General features: G+C 31.6%; 1 protein-coding gene across 4 annotated transcripts in view; it reads right to left on the bottom strand.

Annotated features, from left to right (window-relative positions):
- The window catches only part of LOC147078565 (uncharacterized), a 354,146-nt gene that overhangs the window by 100,896 nt on the left and 239,819 nt on the right, over positions 1-13,431 (bottom strand). The gene's annotated exons all lie outside the window — the stretch shown is intronic.

The following is a 13,431-nucleotide window of genomic DNA, read 5'->3' as shown; positions in this document are numbered from 1 at the left end:
AAAAATAATAACACTTATGACACATCTATGATATAGTTTTCTACTTCCAGACCTACTAAGTAACATTGTTAGGATATGAAAGACACAAATAATTAAAATTGTACATAGGTATTATGATTTATTTAAGTTTAAGTGTTCAAATAAGCAAAATATTTCATTCTGTTTTACTTGAAAACTTTGAATTAGCCGTTTTTTTAAATGTAGGTACCTACCTATTATTTCTCATTTATTAGAAAATGGAATGACTTGACACGTAGGTATTTTTGGAAAAAGATATACTGTGGTTCAAAACTACCATTTGTATCACTATTAACCAGCAAGGCCGACTGTATTCCGGCTATGGCACTAAATTATAAATTACGATGGTAGTGATAATTATTGATTATCTTCGAATGCAATGCGGTAATCTTATTCGCAATAAATGAAGATTTTTGATTGCATATTTTGTTCAAATTATTACCATTATTTTATTTAAATAGCAACAATCATTCTTATCTACAAATAGTTTACTTAATTTTATTTCGATATTTGAGCACTTACATTGTAATTTAAGATTCAGTGCCACGGCCTGAACCGTTACTCTCCTCTTCTCTTTCTACATTATACTCAGTTCTCGTTGGTCATTCATCGCCAAACCATTATCCTACTGTGCAAAGAGCATACTGCGCGACGGTAAAGGGAACTACGCATCCGTTTAAAGCGCGGTGTCTACGTAGGTATTCTCTTTCTCTCACTCCTATGATACGACGAGTTCACGTGGGGATCCTCATGATTTATGTGAAAACGGCTTTCAAGTCAAATGCTGAGATAAAAATAGAAATGGTTGATGCTTCACCTTCAAAATCTCAACGAAATCATATTAAGTAGGTATATTACACTTACTTAACTGCATCTACAAGTTTTTTTCACGACTCAATTCCTATAGCCATATGGTACGATCGACCAAAATCCACCCCCCCCCCCCCCCGATCGATCGACGCATTAGACCAGCGCTACTCAACCTGCGGCCCTTTAAGCTTTTATGTGCGGACCGAAACACATTTATTATCAGGAATTTCGTATATTTTGAGATTCGTTTCCACTTTGACGCACAGATAGTGACACCCGAAGAGGATTGTCATTATGGTCCACATAGTATAACACCTGGTATGAGAGTGTTGTTATTGCACACGATTAATTTTTAAAATCTCAAAAATGTTTTGTGAAAAGGGGGGGCGTTTCATGATTTTTTTCGTCACACCAGGGGCCGTATGTTAGAACTTGCGAGTTGTAGTCGCCCGGTCGACATGACGTCATATGACATCATTGTGACGTCCTACCGGAGTGATAATAGCATTCGAGAAAATAACGCTACTAAAATAGTGGCGTTATCCATTGTCCCCATACACAAATAAGTGTTTCAGCATAATAATATCTATGGTGAGCCGTGTGCGTTGGACGGCTTGCCTCGAGCGTGTATTGGCTGACGTCACAATTTCGTCATGTCGTCGGGTGACTTCGTATCACTAGTTAGAACATAGGGTTGCAGTAGTGATGCGGCCCGCGTTACTTTACAAATATATGTATTTGGCCCGAAGAAAAAAAAGGCTGAGTTTCATTGCGTTAGACTATTGTAAACAATTTGTGCCTATTTTAAAAACTCGGTTTTATTTTATTGTATTGTAATGACGCCTGCCGTACCTTCACCCACTCTAGTATTTTATCTTTTTCGTTGCTAACAATATAACAATTTATTATTACTGACTTACACAATCGCATAAAACAGTATTTCGAAAGGTGAGTAGTAAATAAAAGTAGATAAATTAAATGTTACGTCACACCCATTCATGTGGTCTTATTATTAAAAAGTGCATCAAGAATAGTGTGACGTACATTGATCATTTTTGTATTCCTAGTCTGTGTAGTTTTATATAAATGCAAATATCAGAAGATAGAGAATGATATTTGGAGAATTGTCGCATTTTATAGAGACTGCCCACGCCTTTTGCAGCTCAGACCGAGAAAAAAAAACAATTTGACCTTCCATTTTCCAACTCGGGTCGGGCATTGGTGACACGCTCGTAGGTCTTCATGCGGGCAACAGAACCAAACATGTTCGATTAGCAAATTGAAAATAAATAACCAGAATAAATATTTTTAAATTTAGCACAGCATTGTGGGAGATAACGTCTATAAATACTGAAAAAAATATTAAGATATTGGCACTTTCAATTATTATTGGTAATACAACTTTTGTAATAATTCACCTTATAGATTTCATTCAGCTAGAAAATCGTGAAATTAGTTAGTTAATAATAAACTTATTGTTGCTTCAGGTGAAATTTATTAATGGCTGCCAAAAAAACAATATTTTACAATACCTACATATTGTTAGAATAGGTATACGTTTTATAACTTTGCACTTTTTTGCACTCTTTACAATACTGATACGCCCCTTTGCTTGATTACCTCGCAAAAAATAGATCAAATAATGATATTTACTTGTATTAATGTACTAATATGTAATACTATATTATGTAATAGAATATTTTTAGAATATATTAAGTAAGCACATACATCTTAAGTTATGACGCTTATACTCCATTCCAAATTCATTCTATTCGACGCTTGCATTCAGGCGGTTACGCGTTATGGTAGTAGTCATGATTAATACTGAGCTTCGAGATTGTGGCGGATACTGGGTATGCTATGGTATTTGGAGTAACGAGCAACCGGTCACCACACTGAGAGTGAAGAGACGACGCTGAATCTGGCTCGGTTTTTCAATATTTTAACTTATTGTTTAGTATTATTATAACCATTAAGTATAGGTATATTATAACATAACCATCTCCTTATTCGGCTATGGATGACTGAAAGTTGGAATGGTACAAATATCTCATGACCGAACAGAATAATGAACGGAGTTCAAGAATGATCCATATTGATTTGAAAAAGTTTTTAATGAACCATGGTGGAACAAGACAAGTATAGACAAAACTGTTAAGAGAATTTATTGAATTTGCCAAAAATGTGGTTCGGCATTTATCGCCATTCTTAGAAGGTTATATTGAAAAAATAATGATTAACTACTAATAAATAATGCATATCTTGTTTTCCGGTCATGGATATTATCGTAGAGATAATTGGCATAATTGTTGCACGTAAATGTTAACAAAAAAAATGGGCGCTAGATGCGAAACAAAATGGCGACGACGTAACCAATGCCAATTCAGAATCAGCTGCAATTAGTTATTTTCTCAATCAAGAAAAAAATATCCACTTTCGATTAGAAGCCAACATACCTGTATAATAATAAAATAATGGACAGAGAAACAGTTGCCAAGGCCCGAGGTGTTTTTCTGGTGGCAGACTAGACGTTTGCGCAGTGACGTCGTGCAATATTATATATTATTAATCTGAAAAATAATTCGTCTGGTCCTATCTATACTGACGACCGGAAACATTAGGGAACACCACATAATATTGTATGTCATTTTTGGTGCCAAAATTATTAAAACATACATTTGATATTTGGACAGAATAACCAAACATGTTGGTACATAGGTGCCTGTATCTGTTTCAAAAGAAAATCTACGTATCTTATTATATAATATTATTACAAATTTAATAAATTGTAAAATATATATAGGTACTACACACAATAGTCAATAATTTATGACATATTATGACTTAACATGATAATCAAATCGGTATGAAAATGTCGATGGTGGTAGATACCAAAGGGATCATATTGACACACTGAAAAAAAGAAAATAGGTACCTACTTGATAGAATTCCATTTTACAAAATGATAATACAAATTATAATCAATTATACAGCAGATCTATGTATTAATTCAGTGATTCCCAAACGGTGTGCCGCGAAAGTTACTGCAAATGTATTATTTTTTCCTGCAAAACTATTTAATTTAACAATTTTCGTGTGAACTCTTATAGTTTTAAAGTGCGTCGCTAATGCTAATTTAAAAATGTTAAAAAATGATGTATTATTTATTAGCCACTTCCGCTGTTAATTAAAACTTCCACTCGTAAATGATATGACAATCATAATATCTATCGACCATTTAGCTAATATATTATAGACTTTAATTGTATCATTTTGCTGGTAATTTATTTATATATCATGTGAAAGGTTTACTATGGTCAAAATAAAAACTTTACTTAGGGTGAGAATAAATTTCAGTGGCATGAAAGAGGTATTAGGTCTTATGTATTAAATTTAATTGTTTCCACTCTAGATTTTATATTATAATTTGATGGCATATAAATCCCATATTAAAAATAGCAACAATTACCATCATTTAAATATGAAAGAATGTTATGATAAAATATTCCATTTATATACTATAAATATTAATTATATAAGTATATATTATTATATATACGGTAATTTTGTACTTTTATTGCACTCCTATTTATTCGGTGCCTACTAATAACTCAACTTTAAAAAATACGCCACTGCCTAAAATCAACGGCATTCTAGATAGTTACATTAGACGTAGATACTTCATCACTCTCACCAATAGTTTTTTTAGATTTATATGACGTCACAACAATAATAAAAATTACATTAGCCAGTATAAAAGTATTGTCAGACCAGATCTGCATTTGAATAACTGGATCAGTCGTAAATATTTGGCATAAGTAGATAGTTGGGATAACGAATATGTTATTTCAAAGCTGATTTAGTGTTTATGTGATAAAAAAAAAACACTTTTAATCAGACATGTAAAAAAATAATTATGCATGACAACATTCAATAAATAATAAATAAATCAGTAAACAAGAAAAGTTATACTTAGATCAATGTTTATTTGGAAAAAAAATCACCCTTCACCGATTTCATACGTTACAGATTCCACAAAGACCTTTCGTCAATAAAGACGAAGCTTAAATATGTAAAAGTGAAACTGAGAAAATGGTTAATAATACTAATGGTTAAATTATCTATCTTACTTCATTTTGCGTTTTCGATTAATTTATAGAAAATATCACACTTCTGTAATCCGAATTAAACCTCGACCGTGTAAAGACACAAACAAGATGACAACCTCATAAAATATTTTTTTTATAATTGTCATAATTTATTTTAACAGACTGTTGCGCAAACAGAATTATTTTTATTACCCTTTTCTGAGATTTAGTGGTCAAGACAAGTTGCTGTTTTTTTATGATGTTGTCAACTTGAGTGTGTACAAACTTTAATACTTATAATCAAATGTACTTACCTAATATCGTATAAAAATTATCACATATTATATCTACGTAAGGTATCTAAGTACCTTTTATCGATGATGGTCCAGAACGTTTATCCAAAAAGAGGAAGTGAGGCATTAAATTTAAAAAAAGGCCTTGGTGGTAAACCAAGCAATCAAAAGTTACATAGCGCCAAAGAGATTGAAAGACTCAATCTCTTTGCATAGCGCATATGAATATTATTATAATATATTATGTGGCATGATTGATATTATAGTACAATCAACGTTGAATAATAACAAAATTGCATACATACTACGCTTTCATATAATTTCTTACATAATTCCAGCACACTTACATTAAAATATTCATAGTTATGACCTTGGCATTCAAATGAAAAACTTTCTGTTTGCCGGCTTATTATTAGGTCACTATGTTTTCGCTATCGATTATTCGCAACAACATGAAACTAGAAGCCTTTGGGAATCCATGCCAACAATGTAAAGTATTTAATACGAATTGCTTGCAAGCATTTAACATTCTGGTAATATTTATATTTTAGTTAGCTTTCGTTATATACATGCCTAGTTTATAATCATCCGGGAGGGATGGTGGCATTACAATTGAGAATAAACTAGGCTTCAGTAAGTAATAATGTATTATGGTAACAATTAATTGTGACAACGCGATAAAATGTCTTGCCTATTTACCGGGTCATTTTTTAAATATTAATTCTTAATGATGTATTGATATTATCAGTTTCGCATGCTTACACACATACTATAAACTAAAAGTATCTTTAATTGTGTAAGTACGAATTTTTTCTGACTTATACGTGCTGTCAATGAGAAGTATTTTATTCGCGCTAATGTTGATGTGTGTGTCCTTGATAATTGTATTAGAAATTGGGAGCATCAGTTAATCGATTATTCTCCGAAAGTGCCAATTGGTATAGTAATAACTGTATTCAACTTACCTGATTGTGATGGAGGCTGTTTTAGGGACTATAGCAGGGATGGCGAACCTTTTTGCGTACGCGTGCCAAAATTTCCCAAATAATATTTTTCGACTGTCTGACGTGCCAAGCAGTTTTTCGTGGCAAAAAAATTTTTTTTAAAGTTTTCTAAAAAAATAGTTAAGAATTATATTTAAAAAGTTTAAAAATTACAATTCAGTTTTTGATATTCTATTTTTTACCGTAGGTATTTCTAGCCGAATGCATATCTTTTATTCTTTGATTTTTTCCCTGGTTTTCAAATTAGTCCAAAGATATCGTGGAAGCATTTAAACCACTCTTCTTTCATATTATATTCTCCATCACTGAACGGTTTTCCATTTTTAGAGAGTATAATATGTTTGAGGCAAAATAACAAGCGGTTATTTATTATATTTGAATGACTGCCGATAATTAATTTCACAAGGTTTGTTGATTGAATATTTTTATTTTTAATTACCTGATCCTAAGGACTGACCTATGCAATTGTATATTTACATTATACGTAGGTAATGATTATTCTTGAAAAGGATTTGCCTGTCATATTTATGCATTAATTTCGTCATTTCCGTTTGCGCATCGATTGGTAAACATAATATGAAAAACCGAAGAAAATACGCATGGGTATGTTATTATTTTAAACATAATATGAAAAACCGAAGAAAATACGCATGGGTATGTTATTATTTTAAATATTATATAAGTACCTAGGTACTTATATATTTATTTGTAAACCTATAAAAAAACATTTTTCAGATGTATATAAATTATTATTTTTTTTCTCTTCAAAATGAAACATTCGCGTGCCTAGCAAAATCATCTCGCGTGCCACTAGTGGCACGTGTGCCATAGGTTCGCCATCCCTGGACTGTAGTATTTACCTCACTTGGTGCATATGTATTTATTAGTAATACTACCGTGTGGCGTTTTTTTTAATATTTTGAATATGTACCTACCTATTTTTTTTTTATTATTTACGCGGTTTTTATAAATTTGTTTTATTTATACGTAGGTGTATAGGCATTATGCCGTCAGTTTGAAAAATGTTACTTATTTGATTTATATTTTTCATGCCACATTGTGAACGTCTTAAACAAAAAAATTGTAATATTTACTGACGAAAATAAATAAAGTTGAATTTAAATTATCATATATTATAACAATAGGTATTACTTATATGACAAGATATAATGCAAAAAAATACTTAACTATAATCTGTGCTGACGTGAAAAATACTGTAACCTAGCAATGATTTTCAACTTGCATGTAAGTACTATAACTAGATTAAAGCTTTGCTTGGCTTTTGCTACACATAATTTCGCTAATATTTTGACGTTATACGTTTGGTTTCACCCTTTGACCGAATACGAAAACTAGTCTAAAAAAGCTTTCATACAATAGTTAATAAACGTAATTTAAATAGGCAAATGGGAGAAAAATGAGGTTAAATATATCGATACATATTTTCCTTGAAATCGATATCACGTCCACTGAATGCAATCATGATATAAAATTCTACGAGGTGAGTTATTGCCAAATCAATTAATAAAATATTCTACTTCAATGTCAACAATTTAAAAGTCTGCCAAAATACGAATGAACTTCAAAATATGGAATATATCCAACTTAAACAGTGACCACCCAAATTCAAAGATTCAAGGTGTACATTAATTAATGAATAATTATGTTTTTATTAAACAATATTTTTATTCAATGAATAATTCACAAGATTCAAGAATGTCGCATTCTTTGAGCATACATAACTCAAAAACTCGCCAGAAACATACTTACCTAACCATTAGAAATATATCTTACCAGGTATTTTTTCTTTATTATTATGCTTTCAACTATTTTAAAGGAATATAATATAAATGTGTGGAATCACGGCCAGCAGTGGCGTGCGGTTCATAGATGCTGTGGATGAGGCGCATCCCTAAATTAATCCAATATGTAGGTATATTCATAAGATAACAAATGTGGATTATTCAAGCTAAATTTAAAAAAACCACCTACTAGTGAATGGCTGATATGATATTACATACCTAAACACAAAATTAAAAGCATGCCAGATTTCAAATATCATCGCACGCCACTGAAAGCGAGTGCTTTATCCATTAAACTACTGAGCCAAATGACATTTGTGTGTTCTAATCCCACTCAGTGCAAGATTTTTTTCCCATATTTTTTCTGATGCTGTCAAAAAATTATGTACCTATATACAACAAAGAATGCTGCATGTTGAAATGTTGTTTATGTTTAGTATGTAATACAAAATAATTAAATATAAGAGTTGGTAAGTATATTAATATGTAACACAAATCAATTTTCGCTTCCAAGTCAAGCATATCGGTTTCCATGAAGTGGAGAAATATATATGTATATATATATATATACGAGGAACTTTTATTATTAGCCAATCTCCCAACTTATCGGATCCTTTCTCTGTATCAAACACAATAATAATAGTAGTAGAAATAATAACCTCATATTTTTGACAGACGCAAGAATTAAACCCGCACCCCCATGGCTTCATATACTTCGTTTTGTGACTATTACATCGTAGGATCTAAGTAGTACATATATCATATAAATAATATGCTAATTTCGATATTTTATTCAATTTTAAACAATATTAAATTGTATTCTTTTTTGAGCATTCTGTTTTAAAGCAGTTTCTCTTGTGATACTCATTTATATGACGCTGAAGCGATTTCATTTTTAATTGTCGCGGTTACTATTTAAAATTTGATAAAAACTATTATCACTTCGTTTAGATGACAGTTCTTACTTAACATGTGATTATGCGTTCAAAACAAATCTTTATGTCGACTGTTTAGTTTAGTATAATGTTCGTGAAGAGAAGATCGTCCCGTGAAGCGTTGTGACCCAGAATAAATTCAGGTCGTTGACTTTGGCGTCTCTAAAAATGGACAGACTTGCATTATTCAAGACCATTATGTAAATAGAGGATTTCGGCGAGACAGATCGAGATCACTTTAAATCACACTGCTTATAACAAATTATAAACAAGAGGATACTCGGTCAAGTTGGGTCTAAACAGCACGAATCAAAATCTTCGGACCATGATAAGCTCGAAGCAGTCAGTAGTAAAGTTAACTATGACGCATTGCAAGGCTGGAGTGGTTAACACTAGATGAAGAGGAGATTAATAGCGAATTAAGCATTGTAATGCTTTCTGCATTATTTTGGCCACGTAGTAAGAATGGAAAACATTATTTTGGAAAATCTTAAACATCGAAGAAGATGGGGGTCGCGTGTATGATGATCCGAGGGAGTGAAGGACGCTAGTGGTCTCTTAAAACCTTCAGCTATGCATATGGTGATATGCAGAAGAGATTTAAAAGCAACCATAGTCCTCAATAATAAGACACGAAAACTAAAATACCTAAATACCAACCATAGATATAGTAAATACTCAGATTGAGTGTTTATATACAGAAATGCAACAATTAGTTGGCCATGGAATGTAAGCTACTCAGAGTGCCATAATCGCTGAGAACGTCAGGAGACGATTCGTCACACTACTATGACTAGGTATGCCAGTTAATGCAATCGGGATACTAAAACTTGCCTCATTTACATTCGATCTATGCTCCGTAGATGGTACCCATGAAAAATAAATACACTGCTAGTATTTCTATAATGCCCACGATGGCCGAGCGGCTTACGCGTCGGTTTATAATATCGTGGGTCATAGGTTCGAATCCTGGGCCTTGCAAATACACATATTGTTTTTCAATTTTAGCAAGTGGCTACATCCATTTCTCGTAAAAACAAAAATCTGTGAAAATTATTAGGATCGGACATGGTCTAAAAAAATATTTTAAGATCGCTAGCCAATTATAGTATATTATATATTATAGTAGTTGTAGTTATGTTTAATGATAAGCCTTTTTTCTCTTCTGATCAGTCAATTGAAAATTTTGCTTTCAGCGTTGCATTGTACCTACTGCTATATTTCGAATTTTAATGTACCAATAGCATTTCATCTAGGGATTGCAATACCGAATGAAAATACCAACAGGTACCGGTATTTCTGTATTTCCTGTATTATAATGGAATAACGGTATTCGTGAAATATATTATGGAAAAAACAGAAGTATCTACCAATAAATATATATAAGTATATAACTATATATAAATCTCTTTAAAATAGATAAAGGTAAGATATGGTAGAGATGCTGAGGTTTGTCCTGTTAAACCGTTTGTGTTAATTTATAGATTTTGTTTCCACTTTCAATAAAGAATACCTTTATCGTTATTGTCTGATCATTAAAACCGGTATTTCGGTATCGAAAAATACTGGGATACCGGTTTTGAAATACCGGTATTGCAGTCCCTAATTTCATCTATACGTTTATTATAATTTTCTCCGAGCGTATCGGACATATAAAAATATAGTACGATTGGCAACATTAGTAATGATCAATGCTCATAGCTCATAGCGTAAGTGCTAGCTTAAATAGTAGACGTAGTTTTCTTTTTTACACCTGTGTGTAAATATTGTTTATTAATAATAGATTGATTGTATTGGTGACCACATGGTCACCTTTCATGACACTTGTAATTTGATTTTGAAGTGCTAATTCCGCGTGCATACCGTCGCATCGACTGTATAATAATAGCCATGATGTCTGACGTCTGATTCGGACTGCAATTTCCAGACAGTCAGAAATAATATTCAGCTTTAAAATTTTATACGCGTTTGACCTTAACTCGACATCGGAATATAAACAAAATTATTTTAATGTACCTACCTACCTACTCACTGCCCAGGACTGGAACTGCGTTTATATTGTTATCATTATCAATTATCATAATATACGAACCACATTTTCAAACACAATGTTGGCTGCATTGCAATATAAAAATGATAAAACTAGTGATACTGAAAAACAGAGAAACTTTGAAACTGAAGGAACTTTTCGTAAAAAATATAGCCCCTATGATTACAAAATATAGACCTTACCTACAGAATATATTATTTCTTACAAATAATACAAACTTACAAAAATACATACTTTGATAAAGATTCAGAAACATTAGAACAGTATTTTTTATTTTGAAAAACAAATACAATCTACAAACAAAAATGTGAATTCGTCATGTAAAGGTAGCATCATATTGCATAATCAGTGTTCGGCGTTTACGATTCTCGGAATCAGCTTCGTTTGTGTAGGTAGGTAGGTATATGGCAAACAATTTTGTGGCATTTTTGTATAGAAACACTACATCTGTTTATTTTATTTAATCTGAGATGTACCTATACTGTTTCCCAAGAAGAAAACATGCACAATTCACAATGCATGCATAACAGCGTTCAAAATTTCGATATTTAAATTTATTTAGATGTTTATAATATTGTAACTGTTATTTTAATTCAAGAGATCCACCTAAATATATGTTAACTTGGTATGCATGAGCACCATGGTTCAGTTTACATATTATATTATTATATAATAAGTCTAGAAATGATGTAAGAGTTTATCATAAGTACTGTAATTATGCCAGAATGTTTAGTTTTCATTGAGAATATAAAAAAAAAATATATATATATATATTATATATGTATAATCATAATAAATAATATACTGATTGATATATATTTGCGATATGTATACATTATGTCTCTCCAGCGGTCTTATTTGAATAAGAGTCTGACTCGACATACCTACAGTAGTTTATGAGTAGTGAAGTGATTTGTAGTTATAAAATAAATAAATTCAATATCACAATTGCAACTGTTTGTACAAAAATTAATTACTCATATACCTAATTATAATTTATTAAGTCTTGAAAATATAACATAAAAAATATCCTGAGTATACAATGTTGTGGCCACGGATTTTAGACTGTATGTGTACAATTATTATACTTATACTGAAGATAACTATTTGAATCAGTGAAAATCTGGAGTTCCTGGATCTATCTGGCAATATTCCACGCGGAAAATCTATTTTTTCAAATAAGTATGTTGATATCACTAAACGGATTCAATTTACTTTAAAGTACGGTATTGATAACCTGCAAATAGTATATGTGTCTTATAACTGGAGGTTGTGATTGAGAATTCTCGGAGCTTTTCATATTATACGAAAGGGATGATTGTCTTGACTTATTAGATATTTGATAGCATCTAGATTCGATACCGCTAATATATCTGAAGGGATGATGAGGTGTGTGGAGATAAAGTCGTAGTTGCTTGGATGTTTCGAGCAGAGTTTATTTATCGTTGCAAAAATAAATAAATACAATGATAAAGATAACAGAGTAATGTTGTATATGGATGTAGGTACTGATAAAATTGACTATATTATTGAACTGACTGGCGATGTACCGAGATGTTAATATAACTTAGAGGCTGGACTCAAATGGAATGACGGTTGACTGTGTCGAGTGACGGACTCGAGATGAGTGACGAGTTATGGATATTTCTTGCTATTTACAAGGGACATTGTCGCAATTAATAAATCATAATAGATACTATTGATTTTGGTTATGATTGAGGAAATGCTGACCATCGCTTCCGCTACATTCTTTTGTTTTGACAACAAAACCTAAATATTGAAGTGTGTCATACTTGTAATGCTGATTGGTATGAATGCTATATATCAATCCGTCATCAGAGAGAAGTATAGATTCATCATTTCACGCAGTGTGATATCATTAATGGAGCGATGCAAGAAGTCATTATAAAATATTAATCCACCGGAACCAAGCGAATGTCAGGTATTTCGCAGGAAGTAAAAATACAATTGAAATTTCGATGCAATAATTTCATTAGTCATAGTATTATAATATAGCCGAAAGGTATTTTATTATTTTCGAAACGAAGCAGGCTGCCTTGATTAATTGCAAATACAAATTATATAGCATCATTCGTATATTTATTTTAAGTTTTTTTAATATAAATTCAAATGTCTAATATCCATATATCATGTAGGAATATACTTTAGTCACAAGAATGTTTGACTATACGCCAAACGCAAAGTATCATTTTTGTAATATTATTGCGTTCTGTCATCAACAAGAGGCTGAGTAAATATTTAAACAAATGTGCAAAATAATTCATTCATAATAAACGAATGATATGCTCATAATCAAGATTGCTACGTCAAAATGGCGTATGGGACATCATAGCGAAAACGCGTTGTCTATGCCGTTAAATTATTTAAATGTCGTCTTCCATGCTCCAAAAGTACGTTAGCAAAAGTAACT

This window comes from Rhyacophila brunnea, unplaced genomic scaffold (genome assembly GCF_057557595.1).
Source record: "Rhyacophila brunnea isolate RB1 unplaced genomic scaffold, BYU_Rbru_1.0 scaffold_11, whole genome shotgun sequence".
Classification (NCBI taxonomy): Eukaryota; Metazoa; Arthropoda; class Insecta; order Trichoptera; family Rhyacophilidae; genus Rhyacophila; species Rhyacophila brunnea.
Note: the sequence above shows the minus strand (reverse complement) of the source record. Positions and strands in the feature narration are given on the sequence as shown.